The 9,392-nt window shown below is 37.4% G+C and overlaps 1 long non-coding RNA gene across 1 annotated transcript in view; it reads left to right on the top strand.

Moving 5' to 3' along the window:
• LOC116705401 (uncharacterized) overlaps positions 1-9,392 on the top strand; it is a 16,374-nt gene that overhangs the window by 5,507 nt on the left and 1,475 nt on the right. Inside the window, exon 2 of the long non-coding RNA XR_004335928.1 lies at positions 8,466-8,564. This is a non-coding gene — a long non-coding RNA (uncharacterized LOC116705401). The remainder of the gene's footprint in view (positions 1-8,465; positions 8,565-9,392) is intronic.

Genomic DNA, 9,392 nt, shown 5'->3' with positions numbered 1-9,392 from the left:
GTATGTATGTATGCATGCATGCATGTATGTATGTATTTACGTGATATAATTTCTGTCTTTGTCGGTCTGGCTCAGTTTTAACTCTCAAACAATGAAAGCCACAGAACTTTCTTTTATTATGCAGTTTGATAGGCGATTATAACGGAAAAAGAACAAACTGCTTTAACGTAGATTTTCTTTAGGACATTATTATGTGGAATCGGATCGGTGCATAAACTCCAGTATTTCTTGATCCCAGCGATTTAGGCAGTATTGGAGGCGATACAGATACTGGTAAATCGGAACATCTCTAATTTTGACTAGTAGTTGGAGATTTTAACATTCATGTTGACAACCACCAGGGCAGAGGGACTAAAGAACTGGGTTTTGTTTATGAAAATTAATGGACTGACTCCGCATGTGACCAAGCCCACACACGTTAACCCTTGTGTTTTCCTTGGGTCAAAGTGACCCGTTTTCCTATATTAAATGTTCTTTTTAACTACCCAAAATAACATGATTGAATCCACACAACGCTCTTTGGCAAGTACAATCTCTACTTTCCTTAATTTTGGGGCGTCTTATTCAATTTAATATTTATTTGGAAAAAACTGAAGTGGTTTTGAAATAATTTTGAGTGAAAGTTGACATATTCCAGTCTGGGATTATCCATCAACATCCATTCCTTTCATTTTAGTCTAAATAATTCCTAATTTCTGCTTTTCTAACTCAAACATTAGGTATAATTTCCTATAAATGAAGTTATAAAAAGGGACAAAAACACAATATTAAAAGGTAAAAACATTGATAAAAAGCATCAACAAAAGTGTTGATTTTCAATTTTGACGGGAAGACAACACAAGGGTTAAGGTACAATTTGGAACTGCTTGCTCCAAGGGTGACACTGGTTTAGACAGTCATGCCATTACTGTACTGCACCAATAGATGTACACAGTGTCTTGTGTCCACATAGATTCAATGACTCTACTTATACTGTGTAAGAGAAGGGAGGGGCTAAGGAAAGATGAACCCCTTCCCCCCTCTTCCTTATCGAGCATTTCTGATCTCTCGTCCATGTTCCTCCTCACTTAAACATCCCCTGTTCCACCTCAGTCTTCTCACAGTAGGTGTGATTTAGACTGGTAATGATTGTTTTTTGAAAAGGTTTCTTGTCTACCCGTTTTTAGGTTTCTTGGGGTATTTTTGGGTGGGTTTCTGCTTTGTGACTTTGACTTTTTTCTGGGATTATGACATCCACTTTCTATCCTAAATTATGCAGTGTCCCACAATCTCTATGCTACTCCAGTCCAGATCGCCACCCCTTGAACACACACACACACACACACACACACACACACACACACACACACACACACACACACACAAAGACTCTGCACCCCTACCTTTCTTGAAGCACACTCCATCTCCTCTTACTGGCTGCCCCTCACTGAAAGGTAAATAAATCCTGTGGTTGGGGTGAAACACTGAGTGCCCTCATTCGTCGCCTCTGGAGTCTCTCTGCCTGAAAGAGGCCTTGTTTGCCTCTCTAAGGTGGCTCCACTCAGCCACAAGCTGGCCACGCACAGATACGCTGCTCTGTGGAAAACCCCTCCAAAAAAGGAATCGGCTCTAACAAAGCACAAAGCTAAATCCATTCACTTTATCTCATGCATTAAAACTTAATTAACTTAACTTTTTTTTTTTACTGCTGTAGTTGTAGATACCTTCAGTGACGTTTCCAATCAACAACAAACAATCAACAATCAACAAAAAGCTAGGACATGTTTGAATAGTGTCATATGCTGATATGCTGCATTTATTTCCTGAGGCCTGCAGAGGGCAGTAAAACCCACAGGATTATCAAGCGTCACGTGTTTCATGTCTGTGTATACAATACCTATAACTGTGTACAGTTGGTGTCTCTGTGTCCACACAGGCATGCAGAAATGCATATATGTATGTTCTATATGAATGTGAGCATATGTGCATTTGCATGTGTGTGGGGCCTCTCTCAGGTGATTGCTCATATGTGCAGCGGTAATTGTTGTGTTGTTTTATCTTCCTCATTACAGGAAGTTTTCTTGCAGCTCGAGACGAAGCAGAAAATTACACCGGCTTTATGCCTGTTCTTCTTCAACCTATTGTTGTTGTCCCGAGATCTCAATGGGATGAAAGTGTGAAAGATGACATCAAAGAGGGTGCAGGCCAGCACTAATCCGCAAATAATGATAGACTTAACACACATGTCCTCTTACTTACTCATCTTGGACGGTATGAGCAATCCCACATGAGATTTAAAGTACAACATAACACCTACGCGGCAGATAAAGGCGACTTGGAATTATCGTGGGACTCTTGGATAAAATTAGCCAATGAGGGTCTAAAGACATATTAATGTTTAACATGTTATGATTTATTATAAGAAAGAAGAGTGGAAATAAGGCAAGTGTAGTGCACAAGTAGGAAGTAGGGTACATCACTAGATGAGTTTCCTTCAGTCCTTAGTGGAACTGTTTATACACCAATAATAAAATGATACAATCATGAACGTAAACATTTTGTAATGTTAAGATGATAGCTAGAATCATGACACACACACACACACACACACACACACACACACACACACACACACACACCTATTAACTGACAGGTGGGCAGCCCTTGAGGGAAAATTCTTCAGGACTCACCTGTACTATTGTTTCCTCTGCTCTTCCTGTGTGAGGAGGCTGTGTTGTTTGAATACAATGGGGTCAAGGAAATCACAGCACCTGTCAGACAAGACACTCCATCATTTTGACAGAGACGAATTTGAAAACAAACAGCACAAACACCACTACCATCTAGCTGATTTTTTTTTTCGTTTACTCACCGCTTTTATGCCATTACACAGTAAATTGTGTATGCCTCAATTTGCAGATTAAATGTCCTGGATATATTGCATTAGTTCTTTCAGTCTTTATTTTGCATGGCTTTGTGGTACCTGTCCTGGATATGTTGTATTTGTTCTTTTTAAAACACTTAAATGATAATTAGTTTAAGTCTATCTACAGTAAATCTGACTGAAATACAGTACATCTGACATTAAATATTTGCTTAACAAGACCCGGGTTTAAAACCCACCAAAGCCCATTACATTCACCATAAAAAATAAAAATGTAGACACCTTATCTTGCAATTTTGAGAAAAAATCTTGTAATGATGAGTTCCACAGATCTCGTAATTATGAGTTCCTATCATAATATTGAGAAAGGATCTCGTAATTATAAGATGAATTCATTTTCACATCAACAGAAAACAGCTCTCTTGTGTGAAGCTTTCAGGCTAGCTGATGCCATGGAAGCAAATAAGCCTACGTCTCACCTGTTTAGTTTAATCAGTTTTTGTTTTGGTTTGGGTTTGAATCATTGGAAGATGCTAATGTCTTTAAGTGCTATAGATGGGATTGTTATCAGTTTGTCACTGTTACACATTAACTTCCAACAACAAAATGTGATATTTTCTTACCAAAATAAAATCCTATAACACTTTCACCCTGTATGGTGCATTATGAGGACATTGCTCTTGACTAGTAATTAATTGCAGGGTATTATTATTATTATTATTATTATTGGTAGTAGTAGTAGTAGTATTACTTTTACATCAGTCAACTTCTAATAACTCGAATATCCACAAGACACTTTACCTCATAATTCATTATCAGTCGCAGTCATATCTATAATACTTGACCGTTGGTAAAGTAAGTCAGAAAGCATTGTTTGTGTTTACATTAAATGTAGAAGAATTCACTATGAATGTGCTCATAATACATATACACATATAAATACACACATTTCCTGCATGAACGTGGTCTTCATAGAAAGTTTAATCAAATAGCAACATAGGAAACTATGTAATTAGTGCATCATTGTGTCAGTAGTTGGAAATAAGCCATCAGAATTTCTGTTTTTCTACAGCTCCAAATCTTTTCTCCACTTTCACAAACTTTTATAACATAATATGTTGAAGACTATCAAGGCTAAGAGGCCTTACAAAACAGATTTTTTTAGTCCACAGATTGCACTGTGCAAGATATCTTCAAATTCAACACGAGCAGAGCCTAATTACAGCCTAATTTCTGATTTCCTAATGCTAATGTTATTCAATGAATGACAATGTGACTGCTTAGTGTGGAACTCATAATTACAAGATCTTTTTTTTCTCAAAATTACGAGATAGGAACTCACAATTATGAAATCTTTTCTCAAAATGACGTGATCAGGATCTCGTAATTACAAGATCTTTCCTCTAAATTATGAGTTATTTCTCAAAATTACGAGATAAGGTGTCTACATTTTTTTTTCCTATGGTAAATGTAATACACTTCTGTAAAAACCTGACCAAACTTTAGACAGACCCATGAAAAAGCTGTATGGGTGCAATGAAACAATCGGTTATTTGTAATTGGTATTGTAATATGTTCAAATAAAGATTAGATTAATATTTAAAAGACAAATATGTATGCAAACATTACTTATACATACTGTATATGTACATGTGACTTTAATTGAAATTAAATAAAAAATCATAATATGATAGTGGTAAACATATTTTAACTATGCCACATATATTTTGAGCTGACTTGAGACACTCAGTATCAGTTTTTTTTAAAATCTTTAATGCAAAAAGTGTAATTTAGAACTCCTACCAAATTTAGGTTTGTTTTCTGTGTTGATGTAATATTAATTTGTACCAAAATGTCGGTTGGCATGTGTTGCTGCATACATTATGCCTTTTATATTCAGATTCTATCAAACAATATTTGAATATTTTACTTTTTTTATTTTTTTTTAAAGAATCCTTATTCTACCCCCAACATGTAAACAACTGCGCAAAACACAAAACTGATATTGCAAATTGGACAGCAACTACATCCTCAACAGAAATTGATATCAAATGATATTGTGCCATCTACTAAGTAATACTAAGCCCTCCTATTCACTCCTTAATCTTCTAGTGAGCTTCACAGAGCCAGCCAGGGTTATGTTAGACTGACATGAAACAAAAGGTAACAGTGTGCAGCTGAATGTCTTCCAGACGCCGAGCACCATAGGAAAGGTCTATATGAACTGCCTGAGTTGGGGATTAAAACTCACTCTGGGAATGTCAGCTTTGTCAGACAATACTGTCCCATCACTGCTGCCAGCACGGTCTTCATTAAAATCTTAACTTGCCACCTCCAAAACGGCTTTTATCCAGCTTTTGCAGCCTTATCTTGACTTGATTTGGGGAATGATTATGTCTCATGCTTATCAATCAAGTTTTATAAAGTTGCCTGTGGTATTGATCATCCATTTGTCCAAACCTCAATTGGCATACAAAAAAATAGCAATATCATGTCATCACTTTTTCCTCTTATAATGCAAGTGCTCTGAGTGATGGGTGTACACCATCAAGGTCAGCCCACAGCAAGCCCCCACAGAAGACTCTATAGACATCAGCGTTACCTTATACTATGTTGTCTCCTCTGCACCCCGCTGTCAATCAGGCTGCTGGTCCAACTTCTCCAGTTACATGAGCTATGATTAGCATTTTCTACCATTATGTATCCCTCCTTGCATCATTTATGCCCTTCGTCCTTTTTAAATGTCCCCTGGCAAGAACACGAGAGGGGAATCCCACCCTGCTCCAACAAAACCAAGAGGGCTAATCTTGTGGTGGGAGGGAAAAAATAATGTTGCATTTTTAATCGTCTAAACATTGGATGATTTATTATTGATAAGGGGATGATGATCGTAGGTGCTGGTTTGCCCCACTACCATCAAGGAAATGAAATGGTGTGGAAAGTGTTGGGTCATTAGGCCGTCAGGGATCGGGTGCTCTCCTGATCTATGGACCAAGCCTGACAAAGCAGCAGAGAGGGGATCCCATACACTAACCGAAGTGGAGCAAGCATTTTCCCTTCCCTCAGTTGAGTCTGCCATTGTCCGGCTGTGGTATTCTGCTGAGAGACAGCAGGGTTTGTCATTGGAGAGGTCTGCTCTGGTTCACTGTGGGATGGGTTAATACGACAATTTGTTTAGGTATAATAATAAAGAAATTAGAAAGGCATTATTTTTATTTGAGAGACAATCCGTAAATAAAAGATGACAAATAAAAGGGCACAGGGTTATAGGGAAATAAAATAATAATACAAATAATTGATTATCGCTGTGTTTTCATCTCTAGGCAAGAGAGTAATGACTAATTCTGAGTGACTGACCATGGGAATGAGCACAGCTTAAATCCCCTCCATCGCTGATGGTCTGATTCCTACACACACACACACACACACTCACACTCACTGTGTCCCTCCCTCTCTCAGGGTTACAGAGTTGAGTCTGCTTTATGGTGTAGCCACCCTTTGATTCACCGCTCAATGAAACTTGTGACTGTTTTAATTAAGGGAAAAAATACACTGACAGTGTAGCATGCGGAAATCCGCCGCCATGCACATAAAGGGCGCTAATGCTTTTCTTCCTGTCGACGCAAGGCTGGCCCCCTTTTTGTCAGACTGACCATTCACTTCTTAGTAATTTTCTTTCCCTCTCTTTCTTCTGTTCTTAAGTACGGCATCGCATGAGGTCTGTGGCTAATGACAGAAAAAACATATTCAGTGTGCAGCCAGGTGAGAAAGCTTCATGTGGCCAGTTGGGATCGACTTTTTGTAAAAACACACACATTTCTTACTTTGTTTTCTGGCCTGTTTGTAACTACTGCCACAGAGTATTCTTAATGGCAGCCAATGCGAACAACAGGGAATACTTCACCCTCTTTTGTTGTTTGGTGTGCCTCAGGTCAGGAGTAGTTCATCTCTGCTAACCTAAAAGAAAGAAATAACTGTCTAATTCTTTACTTATGAAAGATCATTTCATACCTTCTTTCAATCTAGTAAGAATTTTTAGGGTCAGTTTCTGTACTATTTATACGTTCCTGTCTTTGGGCAGTATAGTTAAGTAATGCAAAAGATTTGTACTCTCTGGTCATCAACTGGCATCTAAAACAGCTGACAGCTGTCTGTGGGTTCCCATGTTAGTCACAGAGGTACAGTTCTCGTTATTTGGATAGATGTTTCACAGAGGTTTGTGTATGCTGGTGTATGACAAGTCCTCTCTTCCTCTGGGGATCAATGTCTGTCCTGTTCTCTCGCCGATTTGATGTTTATCTGCTGATGATCAATCACACTGATGACAGCCAGAGGGTTAGTGTTACCATTCCCACTGCCTCTGAGTGGGCATCTGTAGATTGAATACAATGGACAGGTGATAACTAATAAGGATATTAATTAAGTATACTTCAGTATGTGGTATATATGTACATGAATGTGGCAAAAATGTGTGCACAACCTACCAGCTTATATCTTAAAAATCAGCTTTATTAGATTTGACGGAATTTGTGAGTATATATTTATTTTAGTTTGACTGTATAAATACATCTAATGTAAATACATGTATGCATACAAGTTTAAGTTTTAAGCTCTTTGTTATATAAATATGGATATATGCTAAATATATTGAATGTATACAAAAGTTCAGATAAAGCTTTCTTTTTTTAAATATTCCTATGAAGACTCCAGTGCTTAGATAACAGATGGGATTCTGCCACAAGTGTTTACTTGAAAAAGCAAAAAAAAAAAAGCATTTAATACTGTACAGGCCAAGTTTCTAGTATCCCCAGCCCAAAATAAAGCCTCTCCACACTTAAAAGAAATGATTGATGATGACTCCCTACTCACAGCAAATGGGCCCAATTCAGAATGTTCCTTCTTAATGCAGGTGTCAGTAATCCTCCTTTGCCTCTTCAAGTGATGTTTTTAGCCTGAGGAAATGCTTGACCAGATTCCTCCCTTACTGCGTAGAAACAGTGTAATCTCTCAATCCTTGACACAGCAAATAAACACTGCACAGAAAGAGAGCCTGGCAACTTTATCTCTTACTTCCTTCCACATTGTCTCGTTGACAAGTTTCAGGGGAACCTCAGCGATGAGAGAAAAGAGAAGACATATTTCTTAGGTAACAAGCCCAAAGGAGCTGGGGCTGGGGATTGAAGGTTAAGTGCATGTACTAATACTCACAAAAAGGAACTTAACACCTTAGGATATAATGACATTTCATACACTTCCTCTTTGCCTTCCATTTGGTGCCATTTCTTCCTCAATAGAGGAAAACATGCAACCCTATCCTGATACATAATATGAGAAGATAAGATTCTGAAATGAGAAAATATAAATTAGTTGCTTGACTGTATAACGTGGGGATTATACATTTTATTGTAATTTCTGTCAAAGTAATGCATATACTTTGTTAATCTAATAAATAGTCAAATTAAAAACAACTACTACAGAGTAATGTAAGCCACCCTGAGAAGAAATTTATTTTGGGCTTCTTTTTTATCTATGATGTCACTCACATTTGACCTAATTGGAGGGTAATGTATTTTAACCTCTCTCATAAATTATTCTTTTTCAGACACCAGAACTCCCACTCCTCCAGTTCCCACCCTTCATCTTAATTGGATAGGACACTTTTTTCCCAGGAAATAACCGTACCGTGGCTTCAAACATCCAGGTGCATGCCTTTTCTTTGATTTTCTTCTACACAGTGTCTTAGTTTGCTGTATATTGTATTAATATATGCCAGAGATCATCCCAGACCAAACTTGGTAAAAAGATACGATAGTCCAAAGAGGAAGGTTTTGCAACATTACAAATTCACCAACAGACATACTCAACATATACTCAAATAAGGTCACCAATATATATATATATATATATATATATATATATATATATATATATATATATATATATATATATATATATATATATATATATATATACTGTGCAAAAGAAACCGCAGCAAACTACACTCTCTCTGTCAGACACTTTATTTAGATTCTAAGTGCCACAACAGTAAGGGGACATGGTACATCCTTGTTATAATCCTGTAATATAATCTATAGTCTACTTTAAACATGCTTGAATAATGTCAAGAATTCAAAAATGCTTTGTAGGTCCAGCACCTTGTTCCCCTAAAAAACCTAAAACATACCTAGCACATGAAAGGCCTTTTCTCAATTTACAAAACATAATGTAGAAAAACCACCATGCTCTCCTGATTATCTAAGATGGTAAAAAGGATGGCAATAAGATTTTCCACAATTATAACAGAACTGGCATTATTTCTCCTCAAATTAAAATTGAACAAATACCTGTTTTTCCTTTGTTAAAGGAATATGCCACCGTTTGTTGAAATAGGGCTTATCAGGGTCTCCCCTAGCTGTAGATATGTGGGCCAATGCATTTTTTTGTCTCAGTGCATGCATTGTTTTAGTCCGGTGCAACACTGGCAGCTTGTTAGCTTAGCGTAGTGAATGGAATCCTATGTTGCCGGTTA

The sequence above is a fragment of the Etheostoma spectabile genome, chromosome 17, assembly GCF_008692095.1.
Source record: "Etheostoma spectabile isolate EspeVRDwgs_2016 chromosome 17, UIUC_Espe_1.0, whole genome shotgun sequence".
Classification (NCBI taxonomy): domain Eukaryota; kingdom Metazoa; phylum Chordata; class Actinopteri; order Perciformes; family Percidae; genus Etheostoma; species Etheostoma spectabile.
The sequence above is the reverse complement of the archived record's forward strand: the minus strand, read 5'-3'. Positions and strand labels throughout refer to the sequence as shown.